This window comes from Oryctolagus cuniculus, chromosome 21, assembly GCF_964237555.1.
Source record: "Oryctolagus cuniculus chromosome 21, mOryCun1.1, whole genome shotgun sequence".
Classification (NCBI taxonomy): Eukaryota; Metazoa; Chordata; class Mammalia; order Lagomorpha; family Leporidae; genus Oryctolagus; species Oryctolagus cuniculus.
Genome location: NC_091452.1, coordinates 23,386,767 through 23,403,050, shown reverse-complemented (window position 1 = coordinate 23,403,050; position 16,284 = coordinate 23,386,767). Strand labels below are relative to the sequence as shown.

At 45.9% G+C, this 16,284-nt stretch overlaps 1 long non-coding RNA gene across 1 annotated transcript; it reads right to left on the bottom strand.

Annotated features, from left to right (window-relative positions):
* Positions 1–4,645: 4,645 nt before the first annotated feature.
* Positions 4,646–15,957, bottom strand: LOC103352353 (uncharacterized). The gene is made up of 3 exons (XR_007911933.2): positions 15,868–15,957; positions 15,583–15,751; positions 4,646–4,784 (listed from the first exon to the last, which is right to left on the bottom strand). It is a non-coding gene; the product is annotated as an uncharacterized lncRNA (long non-coding RNA).
* Positions 15,958–16,284: the final 327 nt, after the last annotated feature.

The window sequence follows — 16,284 nt, the reverse complement described above, 5'->3', positions numbered from 1 at the left end:
ACCAAACACAGAGGAAAGAGAGGAAAGGGGCCAGGGTGTAGAGAGCAACTAGCAAAAAGGTGGTTTCTTTGTCTGACTTGCTTTCAGCTTATTGTTTTTAAGGATTTATTTATTTTATTTTATTTGAAAGGCGGAATTAGAAAATGAATTCCATTCTCTGGCTCACCCTCCCAGATAGCCCCCACTACCTGGACTAGGCCAGGCCAAAGCCAGGAGCCAGGAGCTTCTTCCAGGTCTCCCACGTGGGTGCAGGGACCCAAATACTTGGGCCATCTTCTGCCGCATTTCCAGGTGCATTAGCAGGGAGCTGGATCAGAAGTGGAGCAGCCGGTTTCAAACTGGCACCCATATGGAATGCCAATAATGGCAGCTTTTACCTGCTATGCCACAGTGCCAGCCCCGCTTTCAACTTTTATTAGAACTCCTAAAATCATAACTTCCAGTCATCATGCAGCTGACACCACTGTATTTATTCATTTAACAAGTGTTTACTTTGCACCCCCCATTTCTAAAGCACTCTGCTTGACCCTGTGAGAATCAAAAAGGTAACTTTGTTTCTGAACTGTGGAAGTTTAAAATTTTGTGAAAAAGGGAGATCTGTAGACTTATTACCCACATAGAAGATACATAACTTGCAAATCTTAATGAAGATATCAAGCATAATATTGCAGGGTCTAGAGAAAGAAGCTGTACATCCAGACAGCCCCACAAAGGAGGCAGCATCTAAGAAGAGAGCGTGTATCTGTGATTTCCTGTACTTGTTCATTGGCAATGCTTAGAGTGCTTCAAATCAATGCAAGCAGACATTTAGCCCCCACTTTAGGACCAGGAGAGAAGAGCAGGCCTAAGATCCGTTCCTTCCACTCCCAGCAGCGCCTTTGCCACCTCGAGTGCTCACTCCGGGTTAAGAGGAAAGCCGAGCCGAGTAATCAAAGTCCTCCTCTGCCTTTGTCTCCTTGCTCGCTGAGGTCAAGTTGCATGTGGCTCTTTCATGCCCACTGCATTTCTTCAAGCCCTCTCATTTCTGAGTAAGGATGTTATTTTATTCCCGTTTCCAATGGAGCATAAGTAGCCGTGTGATTCTGGGGGGAAGGACAGTCGGTGGTGTTTACAAATGTGTTTATGAATGCTATCCTGGAGTCCTGGCATGTTAAGCCTTCCTGGAAAGAAACAAAATGATTTACAGAACTGACGTGTTGAATGAAGCCTCTGGGGATAAGCTGCTAACCTGCTGACTTATTTGGCGTTTACTTATTATTATGTTAGAGGAAAAGGCAAAGATAAATGGTTGCCAACTTGGCTGTTGCTTCTGAACTCTATTCACCTTTTGACAGCCAAAGAGAAGCCGGTCTGTATGAAATAAGCCCCCGACTCTGAGATTTAAACATGGGCTCCTGCGGCTTCTCAACCAACAAAATATAATCCGGGGTGCAGGTGGCAATATATTGTGGTCTTAATGCACACCAGAGTTGCGTATCAACTTCTGCCGCCTTTGAGCTGATCTTTCCTGACTGCCAGAAGGATCCGTGCGGGTTGTGTGTTTCTGGGGAAAGCCTAAGGCTTAATGAACTGAGAGAGGAAATGAGAGAGGCCCCAGGTGACAGGCTGCTGCCTGCTCGAGTGCCTGGAGGAAGTCCAGGAAGAGACTGCGTTCTCCAGCATTTACAGAAATGTTGTCTCTGGCTACTCGATGCTGCTTTCTGGTGAATGTAAAGTTTCTGTGACATAAAATGATGTTCTTCTCAATGATTAGCATTTTTTTTTTGACAGGCAGAGTGGATAGTGAGAGAGAGAGACAGAGAGAAAGGTCTTCCTTTGCCGTTGGTTCACCCTCCAATGGCCGCCGCGGCTGGCGTGCTGCGGCCGGTGCACCGCGCTGATCCGATGGCAGGAGCCAGGAGCCAGGTGCTTTTCCTGGTCTCCCATGGGGTGCAGGGCCCAAGCACCTGAGCCATCCTCCACTGCACTCCCTGGCCACAGCAGAGAGCTGGCCTGGAAGAGGGGCAACCGGGACAGAATCCGGCGCCCTGACCGGGACTAGAACCTGGTGTGCCGGCGCCGCTAGGTGGAGGATTAGCCTATTGAGCCGCGGTGCTGGCCCAATGATTAGCATTTAATAGAAATAATTTCAAATGAAATAGATTTTAAACTTTGAATGATTGCTGCTTGGAACACATGTTTAGAGATCTAAAATGAAGTGATGCTCAAAATTCACAGCACTACTGACAGCCCTTAGTTTTGAGGCCTTTAATTTTCTGTACCTCTGGTTCTTGCAGAATGACAGTTATCAAATAATGGTTTAGGACTCCTGGGAGACTGTATTGCAACCCCATTAGGGGCTTTTATTCTTGCCTTAGAATTACTAACCTAGCGACAAAGTTGGAAGTGCTAATGATCTCTGACCAAGAAGGACCCTAACTTAAGATTTAGAATTCTTGTAATCTTAGCAAAAATTGAACACAGTATGAGAAATATGATGCAAGCTATTTTTTTAAAAAAAGATTTATATTATTGTATTTATTTGGAAGGTAGAGCAACAGAGAGCGAGAGATCTCTTCCATCTGCTAGTTCTCTCCCCATATGCCCACAGTGGCCAAGTCTGAGCCAGGCCAAAGCCAGAAACTCTATCCTGGTTTCCCACATGGGTAGCAGGGGCCCACGTATTTGGACCATTATCTGCTGCCTTCCCAGGTGCATTAGCATGAAGTTGGATCAGAAGCAGAACAACCAGGACTCAAAAGGGCACCCCCAGTATGGGATGCTGGAGTAGCACTCAGTGGCTTAATCAGCTGTGCTACAATACCAGCCCCTGAGGCAGGCTGTTCTAAAATATCTTCACGTCAAATAAATAAATAAAAATTCCTGGGGCCGGCGTTGTGGCATAGCAGGTAAAGCTACCTGCGACACCAGCATCCCATATCCATGCCGGTTCAAATCCTAGGTGCTCCTCTTCTGATCCAGTTCCATGCTAATGTGCCTGGGAAAGCGGCAGAAGATGGCCCAAGTCCTTGGTCTCCCGGAGACCTGGAAGAAGCTCCTGGCTCCTGGCTTCGGATGTTTCAGCTCCGGCCATTGTGGCCACTTGGGGAATGAATCATCAGATGGAAGATCTCTCTTTCTTTCTCTCTCTCTGTAACTCTCCCTTTCAAACTAAAAAAAAAAAAAAAAAAAAAAAAAAAATTCTTTCTGTCAGAAGAATGGTTAAGCAGGTAGAAAGGGTAAGTATCATGGCAAAATTACCTACAACTGGGCCAATGCTGTGTCATGGCAGGTTAAGCCACCACCTGCAATGCCAGCCTCCCATATGGGCACCACTTTAATCCAACTCCCTGCAAATGTGCCCGGAAGATGGCCCAGGTGCTTGGGCCCTGCATTTACCTGGGAGACCCAGATGAAGCATCTGGTTCCTGGGTTTGGCCTGGCCCAACCCCAGCCATCATGGCCATTTGGGGAGTGTACCAGCGGATGGAAGATAGCTCTCTACCTGTGCCTCTGCCACTCCCTCTCCATAACTTACTTTCAAATTAAATAAATCTTTTTAAAAAATTACTTACATAGCATTATTTAGTAATTTGTTGATGACTGACTGTGGGGAGCAACTGAGACTAGGCTAAGTTACTGGAATTAAGATTTATTCTATGCATCTGCTCTCCCACGATATGGTGCTGGGGAGGAGTAAACAGCTTCTACAAAGCTGCCTCTCGCCAATTTGATTGAGCTGCAGGAGCTGATCCTGCTCCTGATTGGAGGAGAGCAGCGTACTCGGCGTGTGGGTAGCAGAGTTGGGATTGGTGGAAGAGGACTATAAAGGAGGAGAGAGACAACATGCACCAGGAACATCTAAGGGGAACATCTATCTGAAGGAACACCTGTGCAGCCCCCGAGAGAGCCGGCCGGCGGTGTGCCGCTCCCCCGCGGAAGTGGGGAAAGTGGCAGGGGGAACCGCCCTTCCACGGAGGTGGAAGGGACGGTAGCCAACCCGGGAAGAACCAGCAGCAAACCCGGGAGGGGCCGAGCAGACAAAAGAACAGCGCAGGGTCCTGTGTCGGTCCTCCGCGAAGAGGGGGAGTGACAACTGGCATAATAATTTTACCTCTTTCTGGGGGTACAGTGTGCTGTTTTGATACATGTATGCATTGTGCAATGAACAGTTCTGGGTAATATGTATTTTGAAAAAAGTATGCATGGATTTCAGAATTATGTTGCACCAAAACAGAGCTATTTTTAATTCCATTTTCTTGTTTTTAAAAAGACATTTATTAGAAAAATAGAGTGAAAGGAAGAAGGAATGACAGAATGATCTTCTATCCGCTGGCTCACTCCCCAAATGGCTGCAGCCGTCAGTTCTGGGCCAGGCCAGAGCCAGGAGCCAGGAATCCCATCCAGGCTTTCCATGTGGACTGCACGGACTCATCCGCTGCCATAGCAGGTACATCAGCAGGGAGCTGGCTTGGAAGGAGCCTAAACTGGCGCCTGTAAAATGTGGGTGTCCTGAGTGGTGGCTTAAACACGGCACCGCAGCACACACCCCTTAATTCCATTGCCCATGGGCTTTTCCAGGTACCCTGTGTACCTGTTTCTGTCTGCCTTTCTTTTTCTTTTCAACATAACAGTGCCTCTGTTACATGCGTCTGTAGTTTGTGCTCTTTATTGCCGAGGAGTATGCCACTGTGTGACTGTGCCACTGTATGTCCATTCACCAGTGGTCCAGTCAGACGTTTCCAGTGTAAGGCTGCTGGGAACATGCAGGTGTCAGCTTGTTTTCATTCCTTAGGGATAAATACCTAAAATAGAATAAAAACAGTACAAGCTGTTACCAAGAAGTCTTTGCTTACCCCACGGTCACACTCTATCTCCTTCTAGATAGTACATAGTTTTAGCACTTACATCTTGGTCAGTGACCCACAGTGAATTAATTTTTGTCTGTGATGCAAGGTAAGGGTTGAGGTCCTCTCCTGCACATAGATATCTTGCTGTTGCAGCGCTATGTATTTAAAAGGCATTCCTTTCTGCCTTTGGGTTATACCAGCGCCTTTGTAGAAAATTTATTGACCCGCATTTTGTAAGTCGGCGTCTATCTCTGGCTTCTCTGTACAGTCTGGTTAATCCATGTCTAGTCTTACACTTTTTCTGATCTTGATTTTCTTAGTTTCATAGTAAGTCTAGTAATTAGGTAGTAGAAGCCCTCCAACTTCATTGTTTTTTTTTTCATATTGTTTTGTCTCTCCTACATTATTTGCTTTTTTTAAAAAAAATTATTTGAAAGGCAGAGTTTCGGGTCAGGAGAGAGGTAGGAGATGGAGAGGGAGAGATTTTCAATCCACTGATTCACTCCCCAAATGGCCATAATGGCTGGAGCTGGGCTAATCTGAGACCAGGAGCCAGGAGCTCAAGCATTCAGGCCATCCTCCTCCGCTTTCCCAGGCACATTAGCAGAGAGCTGGATCAGAAGTGGAGCAGCTGGGACCTGAACTGGTACCCTTTACCCCCTATACCACAGTGCTGGCCCTTATTTGCTTTTTCATATTAATTTTAGGAATTGTCTACAAAATTGCCTGCTAGGGTATTGTTTGGGTTGGAATTGAATCCCTAGGTCAGTTGGGAAGAATTAACATCTTAACAGTGCTAAGTCTTCTAATCCATGAATATGGAGGCTCTCCCCATGTATTTGATCTTTTTGAATTTCTCTCAGCAGCATTTTGTAATTTTCAGTGTATAGGCCTTGTGCATTTTTTACAATGAAATCCTAGATATTTATTGTTTGTTGATGCTACTACTAAATGTTATTTTTAATCTTTCAATAATTCATTGCAGGTATAGAGAAATATAATGGGTTTTGTGTATTTTATGTATTTATATACTTTGTATATATATATTGACAGGCAGAGTGGACAGTGAGAGAGACAGAGAAAAAGGTCTTCCTTTTCCGTTGGTTCACCCTGCAATGGCTGCTGCGGCCGGCGCACTGGTGCACCACGCTGATCCGAAGCCAGGAACCAGAAGCCAGGTGCTTCTCTTGGTCTCCCATGTGGGTGCAGGGCCCAAGGAGTTGGGCCATCCTCCACTGCACTCCCGGGCCACAGCAGAGAGCTGGACTGGAAGAGGAGCAACCAGGACAGAATCCGGTGCCCCAACCGGGACTAGAACCTGGGGTGCCAGTGCCGCAGGCAGAGGATTAGCCTATTGAGCCACAGCGCTAGTTAGTTTGTATATTTTTTTTTTTTATTTTTTGACAGGCAGAGTGGACAGTGAGAGAGAGAGAGACAGAGAGAAAGGTCTTCCTTTGCCGTTGGTTCACCCTCCAATGGCCGCCGCGGCCGGCGTGCTATGGCCGGCGCACCGCGCTGATCCGATGGCAGGAGCCAGGTGCTTTTCCTGGTCTCCCATGGGGTGCAGGGTCCAAGCACCTGGGCCATCCTCCACTGCACTCCCTGGCCACAGCAGAGAGCTGGCCTGGAAGAGGGGCAACCGGGACAGAATCCGGCACCCCGACCGGGACTAGAACCCGGTGTGCCGGCGCTGCAAGGCGGAGGATTAGCCTAGTGAGCCGCGGCGCCGGCCCTAGTTTGTATATTTTTAAGTGAAGCTGATACAATTGGATTCTGAGTGTCCTGAAATTGTCAAAATGCTACATATTTATTTTTTGATTTTTTTAGACTGGTTCCTTGGACTTCATATTATTTTTAAATACATGTGTATGTCTCATTTGACAAGCACAAAACATCTATGTAATCTTTAATACTTAATAACATGATTCTAGATTACAGGTGTTAGTACTGAGCAATTTAAAGATGAGAAAACAAGAGGGCTGACATGGCTCAGCCAGCTTAACTAGCTGCTCGCAGTGTCAGTGTCATGAGCACCAGTTCGAGTCCCACCTGCTCCACTTCTAATCCAGCTCCCTGGAAATTCACCAGGGAAGGCAGAAGATGACTGAAGTGCTTGGGCTCCTTCCACTCACATGGGCAGCCTGGATGGAGTTCTGGGCTCCTGGTTTTGGCCTGGCTCAGTCCCAGCCATCATGGCCATTTGGGGAGTGAACTAGCAAATGGAAAATATCTCTCTCTCTCTCTCTCTCTCTCTCTCTCTAACTCTGCCTTTCAAATAAATAAATAAATCTTTAAAAAAATGAGGAAACAAAAATATGGAAAAATTTAATTATTTGCTGAAGTCCCACAGCCAATAAATGGTAGAGCTGAGCTTTGGTGCTGGCCCCTGCTCTGAATCAGCAGCTCTAAAACCTTTGTCTTGTGACCTCTTTATACTCTTAACAATAACTTAGCCAAAATGTTTATGGACATAGAAAGAGACTAGAATATCCAAGAAATCTTAATTATAAAAAACAACATTGAGGCCAGTGCTGCGGCTTACTAGGCTAATCCTTCGCCTGCGGCGCCGGCACCCCAGGTTCCAGTCCCAGTCGGGGCGCCGGATTCTGTCCCGGTTGCCCCTCTTCCAGTCCAGCTCTCTTCTGTGGCCCAGGAGTGCAGTAGAGGATGGCCCAAGTCCTTGGGCCCTGCACCCCATGGGAGACCAGGAGAAGCACCTGGCTCCTGGTTTCGGATCAGCACGGTGCGCTGGCCGCAGCACGCCAGCCTCAGCGGCCACTGGGGGATGAACCAACAGAAAAAACGAAGACCTTTCTCTCTGTCGTTCTCTCACTGTGCACTCTGCCTGTCCAAAAAAAAAAAAATTGAAGTTTTAAACACCAGATTTCAAGGTTTACCATAAAGCTACAGTAGTTAACATGGGACTTCTAAAGCAAGGATAGGCACATAGACTACTGTAACATAATAAAGAGTTCAAAAATGGACCCACACTGACATAGTAGCCCTCCCCTATCCAGGATGTGCTCTAAGACCCACAGTGAATGCCTGAAACTATATAAAATACCTAGTCCGATATTTATGGATGGTCCCTGTAAGTCAGATGAGAATGGTTTGACTTAGAACTTTTAGCTTTACAATGGTGCAAAAGTGATACAAATTCATTAGAAACAGAACTTCACATTTTGAATTTTGATCTTTTCCTGCACTAGTGATATGCAGAAAGATCGTCTCTCACAGCAATGAAGCAGCTCTCCCAGGCATCCATGTGATCACAAGAGGAAAACCAGCACATTCTGCCCAGTCTACTGCATTGCTAAGTTATGATGTTCATAGGTTAGGTGTATTGAATATATTTTCAACTTAACAATGGGTTTATGAAGATGTAACCCCATCATAACGCAAAGAATATTTGCACTGTTTTTTTCCTGTATGCCCCGCGGCACTCCAGCATGATATCAGAGTTAACCTGTCTTTCCATGTTTTATGCCATGGTACTTTCATTGCATTCTTCTTTTTTTCTTTAAGAAAATTATTTATTTATTTACTTGAGAGGCAAAAAAGAGAGCAGAGAGACAGTGCTTCCATCTGCTTGATCACTCCTCCAGTGTCCACAAAGGCCAAGGCTGGGCCAGGACCAAAGCTGGAAACTCAATTCAGGTCTCATATGAGAGTGGCCTCACGGCTGCCTCCCAGGTTCTGCATCAGCAGGAAGCAGGAAGCAGACGCCAGAGCTGGGGATTGAACCCAAGTACCGCCACGTAGGACGTGGGCATCTTAACCACTAGGCTAAATGCCTGCCCCTGCATCGTTGCTCTTGTGACACCATTAATAGTAAAATAGGGTCACTTGGACACAAATACTGTGTCCTGTGACAGTTTAATTATAAAAAAGTGGCTGAGAGCAAACTGCTTCTAAAAAGCCTACAAAGCATTCAAGAAAGCACCCACTGAGCCCTGTCTGAGAAAGATCCAGACAGCTATTAATCTCATCCACCAGGTTGGGGGGTGTGTACATGGGATGTGTTTCAGCCATCTGCAGCAACTGGTGCAATTGTTTGTTCTTTATACATTCCTGATCTATTCCCAGAAGTGGCTGTCTTTTCAATAGCCTCCTTTTTGGGGTAATACTTTTCTCTGAAGATATTTGTAACCAATCATGTTGTAAAAAAAATAGCCGGCGCCGTGGCTCAATAGGCTAATCCTCCACCTTGCGGCGCCGGCACACCGGGTTCTAGTCCCGGTTGGGGCGCCGGATTCTGTCCCGGTTGCCCCTCTTCCAGGCCAGCTCTCTGCTATGGCCAGGGAGTGCAGTGGAGGATGGCCCAGGTGCTTGGGCCCTGCACCCCATGGGAGACCAGGAAAAGCACCTGGCTCCTGGCTCCTGCCAGGATCAGCGCGGTGCGCCGGCTGCAGCGGCGGCCATTGGAGGGTGAACCAGCGGCAAAGGAAGACCTTTCTCTCTCTGTCTCTCTCTCTCACTGTCCACTCTGCCTGTAAAAAAAAAAAAAAAAAAAAAAAAAAAAAAGTAATCTTCAATATGTGAGAAGGTTTCCCCTGTTTACATAAAGCCTTACTACAAAATGAAATGGGAAACTTAAAATATTTATTCATTTAAAAACCATTACCCATACACATAAAATCTGTATGCAAAACAATTTTCCTAAAAACATTAGAATGACACGGTCTCATTTGTAACAAGAGTAACATTGTTCTACATCTTTGCAGATTTCTTTAATGTCTGGCTTAAGACAGATTTTCAAACTTGGTTCTGCCTTGAATTTGTTAAAGTCTTACATGTCAGACAGTCTTTGGGAACTTCACCGTTTGCTTATAAAATAAGTCAATTAAAAAGACAAAAAGCCGGTTAGTATGTTATGAGAATAGTTTGGACCTCGTGATCCTCTGAAAGACTCTGCGTGGACCCCGCACATTAGGAAGTCCAGCTCTATTCTGCCCCCTGGTCCGCCTTTGCATCCTGTAGCTAGACAAGAGGAGATGCTCACGTTTCGGATGCAGTTCACGGTGGGCACCGTGATTAGACAGCTCCCCCGGCATCTCCCTGTCTTCCCTTCATTTTCCAGCGTGCGAGAACAGGACATCTTTTCCTGTCAGCCCCAGCTCTCCGTGGTGGACACCTGAGCAGACGAAGGCAGCGGGACACCTGGGCACGGCGAGAGCTGAGCCGTATTCCAAGGTGACCGTTTTTCTGTCTGTTCTCCTAAGCATAATAGTCTTCATTTTGACAAGCGTACAGTCAGGCGCCGCATAGCAACATTTCAGTCAGCGGCAGACTACAGGAGGACAGACCACAGATATGGTGGTCCAGTAAAATTATAATGGAGCTGAGAAATTCCTGTTAGCTCTTGATGCTGGAGCTGCCTCAAGGTCATAGCACAGCACATCAGTTGTGTTGTGGTGAGGCTGGGGTTGACAAAGCTGTGGTGCACCCCGCAGAGCACAGCACCTGCACTTAGGGATTACATAATGCCTGACAGCGATGATGAGAGTGCTGGTTTATGTATTCACTTTGCATCACTGCTTTAGAGTAAACTTCTAATCAGAAAATTGTACATCAGTAAGGCTTCATCGAGTAGTTAGCCCGTACCGTCTGTGGGTGTGCAAGTGCACTCCATGGTGCTCCCACAATGATGAAGCTGCCCGATGACGCTTCTCTCAGTGTGTCCCCATCCTCAAGCAGTGTGTGACCGTATGCATGTATCCACCCCATATCCAATTATGAAATGTGACTATGTTCGCAGAAAGTTAGCTCATGCCCCCCCTCTTTTAGTTCTTATTTAATGAATGCATTTTTCATAGATACAACTTCCCCAATACCCACCCTCCCACCCCACCTCCCATCCCACCTCCCTTCCCCTCTCCCATCTCCTTCTTCATTATGGTTCATTTTTAGTTTGATTTTATATACAGAGGACCAACTCCATGTTAAGCATAGATTTCAACAGTTTGCACCCACTGACACACACACACCATATAGAGTACAGTTTGAGAACAAGATTTGCAGTCGATTCTCATAGTACAACTCATTATGGACAGAGGTCCTACATGGGGAGTAAGTGCACAGTGACTTCTGCTGTTCCTTTAACAATTAACACTCATATTTATGACATCCGTGATCACTTAAGGCTCTTGCCATGGGCTGCCAAGGCTGTGGAAGCTTTTTTTTTTAATTAAGATTTTTATTTATTTATTTATTTGAAAGAGTTATACAGAGAGAGGAGAGGCAGAGAGAGAGAGAGGTCTTCCATCTGCTGGTTCACTCCCCAACTGGCCGCGATGGCTGGAGCTGTGCCTATCCGAAGCCAGGAGCCAGGGGCATTTTCCCCATAAGCAAAGTGGATGTTCTCTCCTCCTTTCTGAGAAGAGTATATCCTTCCTTGATGGCCCTTTCTTCCCACTGAGGTCTCACAGAGATCCTCTGTGTAGGATATTTTTTGCCACAGAGTCTTGGCTGTCCATGCCTGAAATGCACTCACAGGCCTTTAGGCCAGACTGGGAAGCCTTAATGGTTGATTCTGAGGTCAGAGTGTTATTTACAGTGAGTGTCATTCTAGGAGTCTGCTGTGTGGACTGCTTCCCATATTGGACTTTCCTTCCTTTTTAATTCTATTATTATTACCAGGCACTTGATGTTATTTATATGATCACTTTTACACTTAAACCTATCTACATGATGACTTTAGCATTTAATATGATCATCTTAACAGTTAAGCTGGCATTTATACCACTGATTTCTATGGGTTTGGAGCCCATGACAGTTTTTAGGCTGTCCCCTTGGAAGTTAAGTCTGTAGGACTGTGTGCAGAACTACACTGCTTTACAGTTACAGACTACCTCCCTCCTCTTATTCCCCCTCTTACTTTTAACTGGGGTCTTTTTCTGATTGACTTAATATACATATGATTAACTCTATGTTACATAAAGAGTTGAACATATAATATGAAGAAGGAAAAAGAAAAGAAAGAAACCAAATGAAAAGAAAAAAAAAGGATATACAAAATAAAAAGTAACAATAATAAACTGTCGGCCGGCGCCGCGGCTCACTAGGCTAATCCTCCGCCTAGCGGCGCCGGCACACCGGGTTCTAGTCCCGGTCGGGGCGCCGGATTCTGTCCCGGTTGCCCCTCTTCCAGGCCAGCCCTCTGCTGTGGCCCGGGAGTGCAGTGGAGGATGGCCCAGGTGCTTGGGCCCTGCACCCCATGGGAGACCAGGAAAAGCACCTGGCTCCTGGCTCCTGCCATCGGATCAGCGCGGTGCGCCGGCCGCAGCGCGCCGGCCGCGGCGGCCATTGGAGGGTGAACCAACGGCAAAAGGAAGACCTTTCTCTCTGTCTCTCTCTCTCACTGTCCACTCTGCCTGTCAAAAAAAAAAAAAAATAATAATAATAATAATAAACTGTCCCTTGACAGTCAGGTCAAGGACTATTGAAGTCATTGATTCTAAAAGTGTCAAATTTACTTCTACAGCTTTCATTTTAGGAGTGCTATTAATTCTCTGAAATCAGGGAGAATCTATGTTATTTGTCTCTTTGGGACTGGGTTATTTCATTAAGTATGACATTTTCTAGCTTGCTCCATTTTGTTGCAAAGGACCAGATTTCATCCTTTTTTACTGCTCTGTAGTATTCCGTAGTGTATGTATCCCACAGTTTCTTTATCCAGTCTTCAGTTGATGGGCATTTAGGTTGCTTCCATGGCTATTGTGAATTGAACTGCAGTAAACATGGAGGTGCAGACAGATATTTTATTTGCTGATGTCATTTCCCTAGGGTAAATTCCTGGTAGTAGGGTGGCTGGGCCCCATGGTAGGTCTGTATTCAGGTTTTTGAGGTATCTCCACACTGTGTTCCACTGTGGCTTTACCAGTTTACATTCCCACCAACAGTGGGTCAGGGTGCCCTTTTCCCCACATCCTCTCCAGCACTTGTTGTTTGTTGATTTCTGTATGCGGGCCACTCTAACTCGGGTGAGGTGAAACCTCATCGTGGTTTTGATTTGCATTTCTCTGACAGCTAGAGATCCTGAACATTTTTTCATGTGTCTGTTGGCCATGTGGATTTCCTCTTTTGAAAAATGCCTGCTAAAGTCCCTTGGCCCATTTCTTAACTGGGTTGTTTGTATTGTTACTGTGGAGTTTCTTGATCTCTTTGTAGATTCCAGTTTTTAATCCTTTATCGGTTGTGTAGTTTGCAAATAATTTCTCCCATTCTATTGGTTGCCTCTTCATTTTCCTGACTGTTTCTTTCGCTGTACAGAATCTTCTCAATTGTTCCTGTCCTTTCTTAGCCAAACCCTGTTCCTGCTCACTCCCAAGAGGCAGCTGCTGTTTCAGAATAATTTTTTTAATTAATTAATTATTTGAGTGGCAGAAAGAAACACCCAGGCAGAGAGAGAAAGAGCTGCCATCAACTAGTTCATTCCCCATTAGTCAGGGCTGGGCTGGACCCAAGCCAGGAGTCAGGAACTCAGTCCAGGTCTCCTACATGGGTAGCAGGAACCCAGTAACTTGAGCCATCACCCCTGCCTCCCAGGGTCCGCATTAGCAGGAAGCTGGAATTGGGAGCAAGAGCCAGGGATCGAAACCCAGGCACTCTGCTCTGGGATCCAGGTATCCTAACTGATGTCTAACTGCTAGACGAACTGACTGTCTCCATAACAATTTTGAATTAATACCAGTAAAATTATTTTAAAGTTATTTAGGGAGTAGATATTTGACCTAGTAGTTAAGGCATCTGCATTCCATATCAGAGTGCCTGTGTTTAATTCCTGGCCCTGGCTCCCAGTTCAGACCAGTTTCTGCCAGTACAGACCCCGGGAGGCGGCAGGAAGTGATTCAAGTGGGAGGCCTGGGTGAGTACCCAGCTTTCAGCTTCAGCCTGGCCCAGTCCTCGGCATGTGGCATTTGAAGAGCAAACTGGTAGGTGAGAACTTGTTCTCACTTTTGCACTCATGTTCTTGCTCTCACTCTCTCTCCCTCTCAAATTTTTAAAAATTAGTAGTGGAATCTCTGGATTAATTAGGCCCACTGTTCTTGGTTCCAGACAAAGGCACAACAATTTTCCATTCTTTCCTTAGATAATAATAGGTACTTTGGATTTTTTCTTTAACTTAAATTATGAGACCAGAGAACTAACCTTCAAACTGTGGAACAGGTGTTTAAGAAAAGCTTTTTTATTTCCATAATACTGAATTGCAAGGATCTAAGGGAGAGTGTATTTAATGGGCCAAACTTCCAGAAGAAAAGAAAAAGCAGGCCACTATTGCTCATTCCCATTTATCAATAACCCGGTGTAGGCAAAGCTCTCAGTATATTGTGCAAGGTGAAAAGGAAACTCTCAGGCTTCAAAGTTGCAAGATATGATTAAGGCCCTGTGACAATAAGGGCTTATTTCCAGACAGTTCCATTCAACACCAACACTCCAGGCAGATGGAAACCTTTCCGAGTGAGGGGAAATACATCCTGTGGTGCTTAATCATACACATCTTGAAGCTTGCAGATAAACTCCATTATCAAAAGAAGGCTTGAGTCCCAAACAAGTATTGAATGACTCACTTATTCTCTCCTCTGTCGCACTGAATTGGTTTTTTCAGTGCAGAGGATAATTCTGTGACATTTATTGTGTCCTTGTGTGGACTTGTCCCCATGGAGCACATGAGGATGAAAAACACGATTCCCAATTTCAAGGCATTAACAGAGTATGTAGTTCTCTTTTATGGGGAATACCACATAGAGAAGAATTTGGACTAAGAAGTCAGGCACAGTGGGAAGGGGACTTATGAAAGAGATAAAATTTGAACTAAGCCTTACAAAGATTGGAAATATTTTTGGAAAATATGGATCAGAAAGAGCCAGCCATTTTTCATACTGCAGCCTGAAGCACAGATCTGAGAATTTCATTTCCCTGCTTAAGGCCATTCAGGGATGAGAAATACCAATGCTCACTGGGTTTTGTGAGATAATGGTGCCCAGCACACATTAGGTGAGAAAACAGGCACAGGCCGGCGCTGTGGCTCACTAGGCTAATCCTCCACCTGTGGCGCCGGCACACCAGGTTCTAGTCCCGGTCGGGGCGCCGGATTCTGTCCCGGTTGCCCCTCTTCCAGGCCAGCTCTCTGCTGTGGCCCGGGAGTGCAGTGGAGGATGGCCCAAGTGCTTGGTCCCTGCACCCCATGGGAGACCAAGGTAAGCACCTGGCTCCTGCCTTCGGATCAGCGCGGTGCGCCGGCCGCGGTGGCCATTGTGGGGTGAACCAACGGAAAAAGGAAGACCTTTCTCTCTGTCTCTCTCTCTCTCACTGTCCACTCTGCCTGTCAAAAGAAAAAAAAAAAAAAGAGAGAGAGAGAGAGAGAGAGAGAGAGAAAACAGGCACAGAGACAGGCCTTGTTGGCCCCCAAATCAGCTGGTTAGTGCAGACAGAGCCAGGTTAGAACTCGGTGTCTCTGAGGACACTGTTCTGCTTAAGCACCTCAGTAGGCATTCTCGGTTTAATTCACTGAGCAGAAGTCAAGGTGCCAGCGCAGCTGTGTTCCATCCTGAGGGCTCTAAGGAGGATTCCATTCTCTTTCCCATCCTGTGCTTCTGGGTTGTGACTCCTTCCTCCATTGGCAAAACCACCAATGGCCAGTTGAGCCACTTGCACACACAACACTCCTCATTTCTGCCACATTTAAGGACCCCGTGTTCACATTGAGCCCAGCCAGGATACCCAGCATAATCTCCCATCTCACTGTCCTCACCTTAGTCGCATCTGCCAAGTTCCTCTTGCACTGTAATACCACATATTCAGCAGATCCAGGATTAAGATGTGGACCTCTTTGGAGGGGCGTCATTCTGCCTGCCGTGGTGCAGCCTGGCTGAAACCTCCCAGGTTTGCAGTGAGGCTCATTCTGGGACTGCTCCAGGAGGCTGGAAATTGGAACACAGACACACAAAGTATAAAGTACAGTTTGAAGACAAATTTTACCATTAATTCTCATAGCACACCTCATTAAGGACAGAGTTCCAACATGGGGAGTAAGTACCTAGTGCCTCCTGTTGTTGATTTAACAGTTAACACAGAGTGCTGTTTAAAGTGATTGTCATTCTGTGAATCTGCTGTGTGGACTGCTTCCAATGTTGGAACATTGTCTCCTTTTAAATTCTATCTATTGTTATTACCAGACACCTGGTCTTGTTTATGTGATTCCTTTGACATTTAATCATATCTATATGATCAATTGCATACTTAATATGATCACTTTAACACATGAGATGGCATCAGTACCACCCACCCAGCTCAATGGGATTTGGTGTCCCATGGAAGTTTTTATCTTTACTATTAGGGGTAAGTCTATAGGAATGTGTGCCGAATTGTACAGCTCCTCCCTCTCTTATTCCCACCCTTATTTTTTACCGGGATCTATTTTCAGTTGACTTTATACACCTATGATTAATTCTAT